General features: G+C 32.6%; 2 protein-coding genes across 2 annotated transcripts in view; one reads left to right on the forward strand and one right to left on the reverse strand.

Moving 5' to 3' along the window:
* The window catches only part of LOC132756962 (ATP-dependent DNA helicase Q4-like), a 246443-nt gene that overhangs the window by 25692 nt on the left and 203746 nt on the right, over nucleotides 1-17005 (reverse strand). The window lies entirely within an intron of this gene.
* LOC132756965 (uncharacterized) overlaps nucleotides 2834-17005 on the forward strand; it is a 91700-nt gene continuing 77528 nt past the window's right edge. Inside the window, exon 1 of the mRNA XM_060748109.1 lies at nucleotides 2834-3280. The gene's annotated coding sequence lies outside the window, so the exon portion shown is untranslated. The remainder of the gene's footprint in view (nucleotides 3281-17005) is intronic.

The following is a 17005-nucleotide window of genomic DNA, read 5'->3' on the forward strand; positions in this document are numbered from 1 at the left end:
TGTCAGATTCAACAGTGGTCATTTAGAGCTCAAGAACAATCTAGTGCATTGCTAAGTTATGCATTTTACATGTTTTAGTGGCAAAGATCGAAGTGACCTTTACCTTTGATGTACTGACCTCAAAACTTAAAAATCAAAAGGGGTCACCTACTAGTCATGATCAACCTCCATGACAAAAATGAAATCTGTGAGTAAAGTATTCTTAAGTTATTTGGCAAACACACTTTATAAAGTCAAAGCCCCTATGACCTGACCAATATCCCAGTGACCTCAAAATCAATAGTGGTCATCTACTAGTCATAACCAACATCAATACTAAATATGAAGAATATAGTATTCTTAAGCAAATGAGCTGACAAGCCTTTTGAAATTAAGGCCCCTGTGACCTTGACCTTTGACCCAGTGACCTCAAAATCATAAGGGGACACTAGATGGTCATGACCAACCTCCATGCCAAATATGAAGGCGGTGGGTCAAATGAATCTGAGTTTTTTTGGCGGACAAGCCTTTTAAACTCGAGGCCACTTTGACCTTTGAAAAAGCAATAAGGGTCATCTAATGGTCATGATATGAAGACTGTGGTTCAAAGAATCTTAAATTATTGGGTGGACAAGCTCATTTTAGTGATGGTCCTTCTGACCTCGAAATCAATATGGGTCATGTACTAGTCATAACAAAACTCAATACCAAATATGAAGACTTTTGACCAAAGCATTCTAAATCAACACCCCTGTGACCTTAAACTTTGACCCAGTGACCTCAAAAGCAATAGGAGTCATGATCAATGTCTATGCCAAATATGAAGATTGTTGGTAAAAGGAATCTTAAGCTATTGGATGGACAAGCCTTTTAAGTCAAGGCCAATGTGACCTTGACCTGTGACCTCAAAATAAATAGGGGTCATTTACTAATCATGACCAATCTCAATACCAAATATGAAGATATGAAGTTATTGGGCACTTGGACAAGAAAAAACCGACAGACGATAGAATTGACAACCTGATTTCAGTATACCCTCCTTCTAAGATACAAAGCTTACAATTTATAAGTGTGTTAATTCAAGAAAAAAAGTCTAATGTTAACCAAAAATTCAATATTGTTTTCCAGGCTTCGTTATAATCTAATCAAATGATCCCGTCCTTGAATGAAGAGTCTTATTCTATTTTTTATAATTCCCTACATCAAAGGACAAAAAGTATGAACATATGTCTTCACCACAATAAAATCATATGGGATTTTCCATCTAATATACAGGATATATCCTAAGTCTTCACGCAAAGGAAAATAATGCAAAAAGTGATAAAATAGGAGATAAAATATTGGGATGGACAAAAAAAAAAAACCAGGGCATACAAAAAACCTACTTATTCCATAATATGTATAATAAGCATTTAATAAAATCACCAAAAAATCAAATGATTCCCGCTGATTAAAATCTCATCCAAAGTAATAAATTGATTCCTCTTTATGAAATGCTAATTATCACAGTATAAGCATAAGTATATTTAAATAACCACACTGCATGTTGTAAAAAACAACCTACATTTGAAGAGATGATGTTACACAAATTCTCATAGCTCTATCATTAACTTTAAAAATTTAATTAAAATTCAACTACAAAATTGCTGTGATTAAAAGTATCTAACATTAATGATTGATGAAATATATAATTAATATTAATTTGTTTCTTAATCAATTAAATATTCACTGCCATCCCCATCCCCACAGCTGCCACTCCACTGGTATAACTTATACAGTTAAATATTAATGATTTATATTAAGTAGAACACTGTTTGTAGATTAATTTATGCCATCTTTTAATTGCTACTCGTATTGTGGGGGTGGAAGGGGGTTTAGGGAATTGAGGGGTTTTGTTTATAGGGGCTGGATTAGAAAAAATCTTGAGTGTGTATCATTAATTACCAAAAATCAATACATTTAAATTAGGAGTACAAAACTGTTTAAAAAGAAAGAAAAATATGCAAATAACAGAGAAATTTAACAAAGAAAGAAAATGAAAAGAAAGAAAATGATAAAATCCAATACATAATTATACAAACAAAACATATACATGATGTACAAGTAATGTATTAAAATGAATAAAGAAAATGGAAACAGAGAAAAAAAAAAACACAAAAGAAAATATAAAAAGATACATCAAAAATATACAGATATCATAAATAAAGCAGCAAAAAACAAAACAACAAAAATACAAAACAAAAAACAACACAAAAAAAAACATGTACAAAAAGATACATAAGAAATATATAATAAATAAAACATCTGCACATTTCAGATATTAAACATCTTGTTGGGCTGTATGAAGTATGAGTAGCCTACAAAACTTTGTAATAACTAGCTGAATGTTATTCCACAGAGCTATACAACAATATTGCGTAATGCGAGTTTAGTATTGGAGAACTGCTCACAGCTGACTGTAGTGGTTGAAATAACTAACGGGGAATTTATTCCGACAGACTGATCGTGTATCTATAGGGTATTAGAAAATCTCTTGTCACCTGATTGTAATTATTTCGTCGCTTCCTTATTTGCTCATAGATCAGTGTATTCTATGTTAGCTATTGTCCGAGCGTTACCCATCGGGAATAGGCGGCTTTAACTGGACATGATTTCATTACCGAAAAACATTTAACATGGGAAATAGGAAAATCTATTACATTTCATACTTAGTTACTGTGATGGAAATATGTTGAAACAGTAAATTTGAGAAAAGTATTTTTTCTTTCTTCAATTTATATTAAAAAAAAAACAACAATTTTAATATTGTTCATTTTTCTATTTTTAAATAAACAGCCATTGGATTAAAAAAACAACATCTTAAGCAGTGTATACCAATATTTTTGTTTTATTCTTGCAACTTTGTTTATTATCAATTTCCTGAGAAATTTGAAAACAATTAAACTTTTGAAAATGCCAATTAAAGAGCATGATTAAACAGTTCAAACAAAGTAAGTGAAAAGAAAACATCGGAAAAGACTAGATTGAAAGTTGTTGTTTTTTACCTGTCCGCATGAAAGAACAAAACAGGAAATAATTGTCATTAGCAATTTCAAAGACGTTTTACAGATTCAAAGCAATGTGAATTTAATTGAAAAGTTGTTGTGTATTTTCACATCTGATGGAGTTACTGAAAATGTTGTTTTAACGACATAAATTACGTTAAAATTTTCCAGAGTTCTTTGGAGAAAATTGAAGACTGATTTCTGTGACTGATTTCTTCACGAATAATTACCGGACTATTTTGGAAATAGTTTTAAAGGTGAGTTAAAATACATTCATCATAATATGATTAACGATCATCCATGATACTATACCCTCTATTATAAAAGACAATTGCATTACTTTTCCGAAATAAGATATTTCAGTATTTTGTTATAAAACAAAACAAACAAAAATAAAACCCTGTCAACTTAAAAAAAAAGTTAATGAAAAAACAATAAATTATTTTTCAACAGCGTATTTTTATTGATACGTTTTGTCAGACTCATACTACAACCACATACAGTCTGGACTGAGAGTTCAAATTGTGAACTTTATACTCACTTTTTCTAACTGCAAGTTAACATATTTCACCTCTTATAAAGGAAATTTTAGGATACATAAAAAATTTGCCTCATCTCAGATCGCTCAAAAGCCAAAACATTAAGAATACTAATTTAACGCTATATCCTTTGAACTTTTAATTACATACTTATATCAGAAATAAGAATCTTTTCCTAAAAGATGATCTTTCTGTAGAAAGATAATCTCATTTTCATTTCTGAGATAGCATCAAATTATTCAACATTATTAGAGGAAATTACAAAGCATAAAAGCAAGTTTTTCTGCAATTCCTTAAAGCTCCACTGTGGTACAACAGCCTAATTACATGAATATTTGAAAATCTTTTATAGATAAACAGGGGCAGTTAAAACAGAAAAAAATATGAAAAATAAAACAAGAAATAAATATACATTAACTTGAAAATTGATTTTGAGCATGATTCTTAGCCACATTTTAAACGTTTTCCATTTTATGTCATTTTGCACACAAAAAATGATTTAAAATGATTTTGGGAAAAAATAAAGCGAGCCAATCAACTGAAATTTTGCAATTTTGCACACAATTTGTTGATAAAGATTTAAATCAAATGGTATAAAAAGTCTCGGAAAAATATTTCTAATCCTGCCATTAAAAAAAAAACCTCAGTGGAGTCTCTTTAAAATCTTTAAGTAACACAGTTACATTGTGGCATCCAGCAGATTACAATCATTTCATTATATTTCAATAAACTTGAAAGTTGTAAAGAAGGCCTCAAGGGTGCTAGGGTGATGTCTGAATTTTTCTCTGAAGAGACAGGATTTTAAGATTATACTTCAAACTTGACAGAAACAAATGAAATTCCTGTCATTTTCAAATACAGGATCACATTTTTTTTTCACTGTTTTGTTTCAGAAACAAAATATTATTCAAGTCAGCAGTAATAAAACAAGACAAAAACACCATGAATGTGGGCAATAAATGTTATTGATTTTGTATTTAAAATTGTTTATCAATAATTAAACAAAAATTATTAATAATATATATCAAATCTTCATACACAAATGTAACACAAAAAAATACAGATCTTACAAATATTAGAATTATTTTTGTGTATCCTAATCAAATAAAATAAATGCCAATCGACGGATAGGAAAGTAATCAAGATAAGAATTAATAAATATCACAAATTGAGGTTATAAATACTAATATCACAAATAGAAGTTATAAGTAAATACCACAAATAGAGGTTATAAGTAAATATCACAAATAGAGGTTATATGTAAAGTTATAAGTAAATATCACAAATCGTGGTTATAAGTAAATATTACAAATCGAGGTTATTATTAAATATCACAAATCAAGGTTATAAGTAAATTTTGCAAATCGAGATAAGATTAGTAATTATCACAAATCAAGAATTGGGAAAAACAGCTGCTCAGAGATTTTAAAACATTCTGCATACATTTCATTACTACAAAAATATTTGAATACTCTTTCAAATATTTTGTTCTGATAATTTTTCTCAGTCTGTAACATGAATATATCAAACTAGCATATTAAGCAATATTCATAAAATAAGAATTTTTTTTCCGGAAAATCCATAGTTTCTCAGATGGCCAATATTTATTCCAATTCTGATAAATTTCTAACTCCAATATTATTTTGCATTTTTTTAAAGCAGTTCTGACCCCAAAAACAAGCAGACAAATTGGCTAGCTCTTTTAAACCATTCCACTTAAATCCCACAAATTATTTCTAATTCTTAGAAATATTTTCTCTTAGAAATCTGTGGTTTATCTCAATCCCCCACACCGTCCCCCAAAAAGGGAGCAGGGGGCGATTAAAACTTTAAAATTATCAAAGCGTTAGAATATTACTTTGAAAACCAACTTGAAGGTTTCGCAACATTGTATCTTGCTGCACTGAGGTCCTTAAAAATTCTTTCATACATCAACAGTTAATGGGATATTTAAAATGGACAATTACATGCAATTGTATCCTGTCATGTCAAAGAAAACTTCAGTCTGGTCCCTAGAAAGTATAAAAGCAGGACTAAGGAACTACTTTGTGATGCGGAGCATTCCGGAGGTTGTTGCTTTCAGAGTTTGTAAATGTATATTCATTTCGCATTGCAATGAATACAATACTCAAGGATGATGAATGAGGAGGAAATAATAAATAGCGGGAAATCTGTGACCATGAATCTAAATGAGTTAATTCCTGTATGGGATGATCATGAAAAATCATGTATCAAATGGTAACAGACATGATGAGTCCAAAGTGAACATTTAATTAAGCCTCTTTCCTCCACACTTTGTATAATGGACTAATGCCTTGCTGTAAATTTAGAATAGTCCAATATCCTCCATACTTTGTATGATGGACTAATGCCTTGCTGTAAATTTAGAATAGTCCATTATCCTCCATACTTTGTATGATGGACTTAAATATGCCTTGCTGTAAATTTAGAATAGTCCATTATCCTCCATACTTTGTATGATGGACTTAAATATGCCTTGCTGTAAATTTAGAATAGTCCATTATGAATTTAAGGGAATATCTTTTTCCACCCTTTGTCTGCTGGTTGTGATTTTACTCATGCAACCAGAACAGACCAAGATTAGCCAGCACATCAGTGTGACGTCTGATCATGGTCTAGGATGTTCACTTTTCATTACCTATTTTTGATAATTTTCCCTCAAAATGATGAATGGTTTTGTCCAGTTTGAAAGATGGACAAGCCCATTTCAAAAAGTTGGTGTGGTTGGGGTAAGGATGCTTAAATTTAGCAGCTAGACGATTGTATAATGGTCAATGTATGTCTGGATTTGCTTTATTCTCAGTAAAAATACTAGTAAACAATTGCTGCAAATCAGACTGCACAGACAACACCACAATATAAAGTTGGTTTGGCTCCAGGCAAAGACAGAAAAATTGGCAACTGTCACAATTTATTAATGACTTACAGTATTACTATTTGTAATGAAATGTTTGTTCACTTTAAAAAAAGTATTGCACATGTTACATTCAATTTATTAGCTTTGAGTTTAACTTCTATAACATTATCACAGTCTAGTACAACATAAACAACATAAAATATTCATAAAATTATCTTTTTTTTTTTACAATTAATTTTTGAAATTTTTTTATGAAAAATTAAGTTTCATTTGATATTGATTTATTTTTTATATAAGATTCCACCGTAATGTTGTAATCATGCAGTGGGTTATATCAGAATATATCTCATTGATGAATTCCAATATCTTAGATATACTAGCAAATAATGAGGGACTATATAGCTTAAAAAGCATTAAAGTACTTAAAAGAGTTCTCTATAACCCTAAGTGGAACAATATACTTTCAAAGGTGGCATCTCAATCAAAAAGATAGGAACCACATATTTATGTATTTATTAATTTTGTTTATGCAAATTTATTATATTTCTCCTCAATATCACACCCACCTCCTTATTGTCACTCCCTTAATACTTGATACTCCCCTAAATCTAAATTTCAGGGAGCAGCAATTGATATTTGTAAACTTGAGAGCTAAACAGTCAAGCTACTGTAAGCTACTAAAAGAGATCATCCCATTGATGAAAGGAACTCCACTGAATTCTAAAAGCCTAAAAACATAAAGTTTGAATTTCTTTAATAGATCAGCTGGGGCACTTGAAACAGAAAGATTATCAAAAGGTTATTAAGAAACATACTTAGAAATAAAATGAAATCAAATTTTTGTGCTATTCTTAGCCTGATTTTAGTGAAAAGTGTTGCAATGCTTTTCAATTTTAGGTCATTTCTCACAATTTTAATAAATATTCTGGAAAAAAAAGAAGTGAGCAAATGATCTGAAATTTGGCAGACATGTTATTGGTCTAGACTTGCATGAAATGGAACATTATTTTTGAACAAATATTTCCAGTCCCGTCATGTCAAAAAAAATCTCAGTGGAGTTCCTTTAAGCTGAACTGTGCTCTGGTTAATTCAATGTGGCTTACTGCCATGATCCCGATTGAAAACTAACAACATCAACACTACTAAAATGCAAACTTGAATTTTCACTTACCAGCTTTTCACAAAAACTGGGGATGGAACTTTTGAAAAAAACATTTGAAATCTGGTTTAGTTTAAGCTCAAAATAAAACTTCAGTGATATATCATGAAATAAAAATCAAGTATCTGATGATTTTTGTTCAAATTTCATATATCTCACTTGAAACTGTGTGAGATTATTTATATCTCACTGATATCTTTCAATGTCTAATGAAAAAACCCACAAAATGAAGTCTCCTATTAATTATTCTCACTAAAAGCAAATGACATGAATCTCAGTAAGAGAATTTAAATTGAGCCACGTCACGACAAAACCAACATAGAAGGTTTGCAACCAGCATGGATCCAGACCAGCCTGAGCATCAGCGCTGTCTGATCAGGATCCATGCTGTTCGCTTACAAACCCTATACAAGTAGAGAAACTGATAGCGAACAGCATGGATCCTGACCAGACTGTGCTGATGCACAGGCTGGTCTGGATCCATGCTGGTTGCAAACCCACTATGTTGGTTTTGTCATGACGCCGCTCAATTTTCTCTCCAAAGTAATATCAAGAGATAAGTGATTTTAATTATCTTTTACAACAACTAATTTTACGCTAAATAACATAGAAGGTATTTCATAGGAAATCTTTTCTATTTCTTGAATAGACATTATTTGAGAATAATGCAATTTAATGTTCCTGGCACATATGTTGAAAATAGGGGAATGCAAATAAATTGATTAAAATAAAAACTATTATTTGCTTGATTGCTGTTCTAAATAAATGATTTATTATCCACTTACATGAAACTTATAGTTCTGAATGAAACTTTTTTATTTGTTAATTGAAATCATAGTTCTAAATGAATCTGTGAACTTGACTTTCATGAAAATTATTATACTAAGTCTGAATGAATCTAAAAACTCATATACTTATTAAAATCAAAAATTTATTAAAAAAAAAAAAACAATTTAACACAAAATGGCTTTAATATCACTGTTTAACTAGACATCTAAAATTAGATGAAAATGTAATTTCTAAATATTGCTACTATAAATGCATTCAATATTCAAATTTAGAATTAAAAGAAAATGAGTTTTTTTTTTTCATGAATAAAATAACTATTAAATATTGATAATAAATCTATTGACTTGATCAATGGATATAAGGGCACAAATATCTATGTCTCAATTCAGAGCTGAATTTTACAAGTGCTTTCAGAACTTTTACAACAAACAATAGATATTACGCTCCATATGTGAAATCTATAATGTCATTAGAGCTGAATTCTACAAGTGCTGTCAGTATTTTGGTAACGAAATGATAGATATTTCCCTCCACACATAAAATCTATGTCTGAAATTACAAGTGCTTTCAGTACTTTGATTATCAAAGAATTTACTATAACATTATCTGAGTGGCATTTTTACCTGTGAGTTATTACGCAATAAAAATATTAACCATGAACTCTTAGAAGCTTCAATAAATGTCAGAAAACCAAAACTAATCAATCTTATATAATAATGTAAACCACTCTGAACTGGTATTAGTTTTTGATAGCCTCTGTTTCTTCTTTAATGAATTTCCCTCACTGTTTTATGATCTATGTATAATTTTATAGGCAATTTTTATAGGCGGAACTGAAATAATAGGAACTACAACTAAATTATAATATCTCTAAATAACTTTACAAATATCATATTGTAACCTGTTATAGAATTCCATTAGGGAAATTTAAATGCCCATTTAATATTGCCAGTCAGAAGTTAAATTGATATATGTATAGTAAATAGCATTTTGAAAAGTTGATACTTTAAAGAGGGGTAGATATTTATAAAAATGATCTAACAGGTATTTAAACCCCTAGAATTGGCATGTACCAGAATGACAGGCGCACTCAAAATCATAAAAAAATAATAATAATGTTACATAACACTCAGAATCAGGTCTTGATCTTTACTTTTCTGCCAAACTCAAGAATCAGCCAAACATTAGAAGATTTCCCAATATTCATTATTATAAGCAATTGTATCTGAAATATTTTCATTGAGAATTTTTTATAGTACTTTAAAAGCAGTACAAACACATAAGGTAACTATGATCTCTTATATATACAGTCATGTAGTAAACAATGGTTTCATTCACAAACCATCTGTCTGCATGCAATGTCTGCATATTGAGAACTTGATTGGAAACAAATTGGTGCTTTTGTATATCTTTTTAATGTGTTTGTATGGAAAAAGATTCTGGCTATTGTACATCTTTTTTTTCATGTGTTTGTATGATCTGTGAAAAAGATTGAAGATGCAACAAGCTGTAACTTTGTCTGTTTTTGAATTTTTACTTGTTTTTTTTGGACAATCAAAATATATGCTGTTTCACAATTTTTTACACCAAACATCATGCAATAGTGTACATGGTACAATTCAAACTCCATTGCGATTTTACCTTTAAAACACTACATTACATATACTTAGCAGAAATCCACCCCATGATGTCATTTCAATTTTTCTTCACCTCAAAACATTAAATACTTTACACTGAGCAATCCCACCACTTGGTGCCCAGTAATACATAAATAACTGTCCAGCAAATATCAGCCACCAGGGCCAAAGCAAAGGTCTTATCTTAGTGTGGGAGTTACCTGATCTTATCCTCAAACCACTTCACTTTCTCCTTATAGGATACTGTGATATGTGAGTAATTCTACACATACAAACTCATACATTTATATAATTGTAGAAAAAATTAACCTAGAAACCCTGAATTTCATTTATAAATTAAGTGCGATCTCACCCATATGGTTCAGTCAAGTGGCATGGGTAAAAAGACCAAACATAATTATGTAAATACATTAAAGAGTGCAAACAAGAATACATAACAATATGGCTTTTCCGATCTTGCAAATTGTTATCAAAGTATCAAAGTTACTTAGAATACAATGTTTCAATGTGTACAGGGTTTAAGAGGTACTGATTCTGAAAGAGTAATGGGTACTGAATCTGAAAGAGTAATGGGTAAAAATCATGATGATGAGCATTAGTTTTAATGGTTTGTATAAAAGATGTTTACACTTTGGAATGAAAAATTATTTGTTTGTTTTTTCAAATGATATGCATGCATAACAATTAATGTGAAGAATAGAAAGGTGTGCAAATATTTATATTACTTTGTACTCATAGAATGTGCCTGCAAGCTCTGCCATTATGCAAGGATCTGAAAAACAATCTTGTTCAAAGAAATTCAAAAACAAAAGATCATCTTTATTACAATCTCAAAACTCATTTCCTGATTTCCTCAAAGTAACTAATAAATGACTGCTTTTTTCCATTTAAATTCCCATATAATTATAAGAAATTCTGCCGAATTCATTACAGGTATTTTAATCTACGATCATTAAATATCTATGAAGAATCTGGCAATCTTCTAATAATGCATTTTGTGTTACTTGATATAAATATAATAACCATTTGTGTTTAATTTTCCTCTTTCTTTTTCTCCCAAAGTGTTCCCCAAAAACAAATTGGGCATTCCAACATTATATATAATCTTACTTGAGTTGTCATTTTATAGTGATGCATAATTATTAGCCAGCAACATAACTAGAACTGCCACTATCATGGCGTGAATACCCCCGCATACCACTTTGTCAGAATCAACAGTGGCCATTTAGAGCTCAAGAACAACCTCCCTGCCAAATCTGAGGTTACTAAGCCAGTGCATTGCTAAGTTATGTATTCTACATGCTTCAAATGTGAAAATGTCAAAATCAATACATTGCGGACAGGACATTCTTTAGCAATTGAGAAGAAAAGCTTTTTTTTTGTCAAGGTCCCTGTGACCTTGACCTTTGACCCAGTGACCTCAAAATAAATAGGGGTCACCTTATAGTCATGATCAACATCCATGCTAAAATATGAAGACTGTAGGTCAAAAGAATCGTAAGTTAATGGGTGGACAAACTTTTTGAAGTCAAAGTCCCTATGATCTTGACCTTTGATCCAGTGACCTGAAAATCAAAAGGGGTCATCTACTAAACATGATCAACATCCATGCCAAATATGAAGACTGTGGGTCAAAGGAATCTTAAGTTATTGGGCAGACAAACTTTTTGAAGTCAAAGTCCCTGTGACCTTGACCTTTGACCTGGTGACCTCAAAATCAATAGGGGTCATCTACTAATCATGACTAACCTCCATTCCAAATATAGAAGAGTGTGGGTCGAAGGAATCTCAAGTTATAGGGCGGACAAGCTTTTTGAAGTCAAGGTCCCTGTGACCTTGACCTTTGACCTGGTGACCTCAAAGTCAATAGGGGTCATCTACTAATCATGACTAACCTCCATGCCAAATATGAAGACTGTGGGTCAAAGGAATCTTAAGTTATTGGGCGGACAAGCTTTTTGAAGTAAAGGCCCCTGTGACCTTGACCTTTGACCTGGTGACCTCAAAGTCAATAGGGGTCATCTATTTATCATGACTAGCCTCCATGCCAAATATGAAGACTGTGGGTCAAAGGAATCTTAAGTTATAGGGCGGACAAGCTTTTTGAAGTCAAGGCCCCTGTGACCTTGACCTTTGACCTCAAAGTCAATAGGGGTCATCTACTTATCATGACTAGCCTCCATGCCAAATATGAAGACTGTGGGTCAAAGGAATCTTAAGTTATAGGGCGGACAAGCTTTTTGAAGTCAAGGCCCCTGTGACCTTGACCTTTGACCTGGTGACCTCAAAATCAATAGGGGTCATCTACTAATCATGACTAACCTCCATGCCAAATATGAAGACTGTGGGTCAAAGGAATCTTAAGTTATTGGGCAGACAAGCTTTTTGAAGTAAAGGCCCCTGTGACCTTGACCTTTGACCTGGTGACCTCAAAGTCAATAGGGGTCATCTATTTATCATGACTAGCCTCCATGCCAAATATGAAGACTGTGGGTCAAAGGAATCTTAAGTTATAGGGCGGACAAGCTTTTTGAAGTCAAGGCCCCTGTGACCTTGACCTTTGACCTCAAAGTCAATAGGGGTCATCTACTTATCATGACTAGCCTCCATGCCAAATATGAAGACTGTGGGTCAAAGGAATCTTAAGTTATAGGGCGGACAAGCTTTTTGAAGTCAAGGCCCCTGTGACCTTGACCTTTGACCTGGTGACCTCAAAATCAATAGGGGTCATCTACTAATCATGACTAACCTCCATGCCAAATATGAAGACTGTGGGTCAAAGGAATCTTAAGTTATTGGGCGGACAAGGTTTTTGAAGTCAAGGCCCCTGTGACCTTGACCTTTGACCTGGTGACCTCAAAATCAATAGGGGTCATCTATTTATCATGATTAACCTCCATGCCAAATATGAAGACTAAGGGTCAAAGGAATCTTAAGTTATTTGGCGGACAAGAAAAAAACCGACGGACGGCCGGACAGCCGGACGGACAAGCTGATTCCAGTATACCCCCCTTACAACTTTGTTGTGCGGGGGTATAATAAGTTTTAAGAGAAATGCAAGGCAGCAGGATTCATGAAAATGATGTCTTTAAAGGTTTGAGCTAGGGGGCGACTAAGGCAAAGAAGTCGCCTTCCAATGAATGATATATGAGCTACATCACGACAAAACCTGAACATAATGGGTTTGCGACCAGCATGGATCCAGACCAGTCTGCGCATTTGCGCAGTCTGATCAGGATCCATGCTGTTTGCTTACAAACCCTATAACAAGTATGAGAAACTGATAGCGAACAGCGTGGATCCTGATCAGACTGCATGGACGGGCAGGCTGGTCTTGATCCATGCTGGTCGCAAACCCATTATGTTGGTTTTGTCGTGACGCTGCTCATATATTCAGCTGCTGTAAGCAAGCTAAGGATTAAATAAATCTAGTAAATTGTTATAACAGATGAGTATATATCAAACTTCATTGTAACAGTTCTAGAACATGTAAGTTTGATTTTGTTTGTTTGTTAATGTTTGGATTAAACTGCCACATTGACACATTTTACTGGTCATTACATGCTGAACTTCTAACTGGCAATATGAAAAGTCAATATGTTGAATATTCTTTTCTATCCAACTACTCTGCTTATGGAATGTTGGTGGTTTTACACGCGTTTGGGCTTGTGTCTGAAATAATGCATGGCGGGGCACCTTATTTGTTACAACCAATTATTAGCTGGAAAGTAATCATTTGACCTATACCTTGTTGGTGCTACATGTAACCCCTCACCCAATTTTTTTTAATGACATGATATTTAAATGCAATATAGGGTTAATATGCCTGTGTTATTTTTTCATCCACTAATATCTACAGAAGCACAAAGATGTATTTAATGCCCTGTCAGCTATGACCTCAGTATTCAAGCTTGTCAGACATAGTTTGTTGTAGATCCAATTAAAAATGTCTTGTTGAATTGTCAACAATCCAAACTGAGTACAACTAACTGCAGAACAACTTCTTGTATCATATATATAATACCAGTTACATTAAGTGGTTGCAAGAATTTGTACAATTTCATGATATAATCACAATTGACAATAATTTTATCATAAGTTATCACTTCCTCCTTGTGTGCCTTTGATGTTAAAACAAGTATGAATAGATTGTTAAAGCAAATAACATGTTTTAATGGTATTTTCTGCTGATAAGCGGATAATCAGCTTTCTAAATCTATACAAAAGTTAATATACAGCAGTGGGAATGGACATAGACAAACAGTTTCTGAGTTTTTTCTAGGCACTTCATCTTCCCTTCCATTTGCACTGATAAAGCAGAATTTCTGAGTGTTTCCTAATAAATAATGTTTTAAGATTTGTATCAATATCTCCATTTTCTTTCCCAGAATCGACATTGTCTTATCTCTCCACACTTTAAATGACATTTAATCATATTCATTTATCACTTGTTTGTTTGGGAACAAGTGGCAATCAGCAAACAGACCCGTTAAGTACAAACCTTGAATACAGTAAGGTTTTTCTGTCCTATTAATATTACAGTACTCAGGTTTAAATGTAAAATGTCTGAGTTCATTCATTAAGTTGGGAGAGCATTTTTTTAATGTTCTTTTTTTCCCAAAGAAATATTTACTGTTCTGATCAAATGTACTTTAATATAAAATATACCTAAAAAGGTATTCCACCACGTGCTTGGAGTGGTTTACATAAATTGCCTAAATAAGGGGTTTCCATTTTACCTAAAGGAAGTCAGCACTTTGTAATTATGCCTGAAGGAGCACTGAACATATGCCTAAAGGGGTTCATAGTTCACACTTATATATGTCTAAAGGGGTTCATGGTCCACACTAATATTTGCCTTAAGAGGTTTATGGTCCACACTAATATATGCCTAAAGGCTTACATGGTCCACACTAATGTATGACATAAAGGGGTTCATGGTCCATTCTAATATATGCCATAAAGGGGTTCATGGTCCACACTAATATATGCATAAAGGGTTACATGGTCCACACTTATATATGTCTAAAGGGGTTCATGGTCCACACTAATATTTGCCTAAAGAGGTTTATGGTCCACACTAATATATGCATAAAGGGTTACATGGTCCACACTAATGTATGACATAAAGGGGTTCATGGTCCACACTTATGTATGACATAAAGGGGTTCATGGTCCACACTAATATATGACATAAAGGGGTTCATGGTCCACAATAATGTATGACAAAAGGGGTTCATGGTCCACACTAATATATGCATAAAGGGTTACATGGTCCACAATAATGTATGACATAAAGGGGTTCATGGTCCACACTAATATATGCATAAAGGGTTACATGGTCCACACTAATATATGACATAAAGGGGTTCATGGTCCACACTTATGTATGACATAAAGGGGTTCATGGTCCACACTAATATATGACATAAAGGGGTTCATGGTCCACACTAATATATGCCTAAAGGGGTTCATGGTCCACACTAATATATGACATAAAGGGGTTCACAGTCCACACTAATGTATGACATAAAGGGGTTCATGGTCCACACTAATATATGCATAAAGGGTTACATGGTCCACACTTATATATGACATAAAGGGGTTCATGGTCCACACTAATGTATGACATAAAGGGTTCATGGTCCACACTAATATTTGCCTAAAGAGGTTTATGGTCCACACTTATATATGTCTAAAGGGGTCATGGTCCACACTAATATTTGCCTAAAGAGGTTTATGGTTCACACTTATATATGTCTAAAGGGGTTCATGGTCCACACTAATATAAGCATAAAGGGTAACATGGTCCACACTAATGTATGACATAAAGGGGTTCATGGTCCACACTAATATATGCCATAAAGGGGTTCATGGTCCACACTAATATTTGCCTAAAGAGGTTTATGGTCCACACTAATATATGCCTAAAGGCTTACATGGTCCACACTAATGTATGACATAAAGGGGTTCATGGTCCACACTAATATATGACATAAAGGGGTTCATGGTCCACACTAATATATGCATAAAGGGGTTCATGGTCCACACTAATATATGCCTAAAGGGGTTCATGGTCCACACTAATATGTGCCTATAAAGTGGTTTAGGGTCCACACTTATATATGCCTAAAGGGTTTATGGTCCACACTTATATATGCCTAAAGGGTTTATGGTCCAATTACTTATATATGCCTAAAGGGTTGGCAATCCACACAATAAATTCTGTATGATTTCAAATATTTCATAGGCCAACACCAAGTATACATTTAATATGTCTGGTCACACTTTAAATAAACGATAATGTCTACAGTCTACAATTATATGACCAATGGTGTTCACATCTATAATACACATTATATATTCCAAATTGAGGAAAAAGGATACATAATAAGTCAAAAGTGGGACATTTTTATATTCTTAATGTATTCTTCAACATTTGGAGGCTGAAAAAGTGTCATACATGAGAATTCAATATAAAAGACAAAATGTTCAAATATCAAAATCACCTAAGCTGGATTGGCATTTTCCCTTATGTCATTTACATGACTTGCACTATCAAAACTTGTTTATTTACACCTTTCATACTTAAAATCTTAAAGTTGAAATATCCTGAAGACTTTAAAATAAAAAAAATAGATTTATAGAAAATGTTAAAATCTTCAAGCATGCTTGTATTTTGTATTCAGGTCAAAGTATTGATCGCAATATTTAAATAAGTTCAGACAGCAACATATATTAATTACATTTGCATGTTCTAGAATAAATAGCAGTTAATATTAAAAGTCCTTTTTCAATATCTGAACTTTCAAATATTTTCGTATTTAAAATGTATACCACATTTGTGATACAACTTTTACGAAAGGCATTTGTAAAGTATTAATCGACAGGCAATTGTTAACTATAAATTGAGGGGTTTATATTCTGTAAAGTAGTCTTTTAAAAGTATTATTTGTAAAGAATTATTCTACATAGGGTAT

This window comes from Ruditapes philippinarum, unplaced genomic scaffold, assembly GCF_026571515.1.
Source record: "Ruditapes philippinarum isolate M1 unplaced genomic scaffold, ASM2657151v2 ctg568_1_1_1_1, whole genome shotgun sequence".
NCBI classification, from domain to species: Eukaryota; Metazoa; Mollusca; class Bivalvia; order Venerida; family Veneridae; genus Ruditapes; species Ruditapes philippinarum.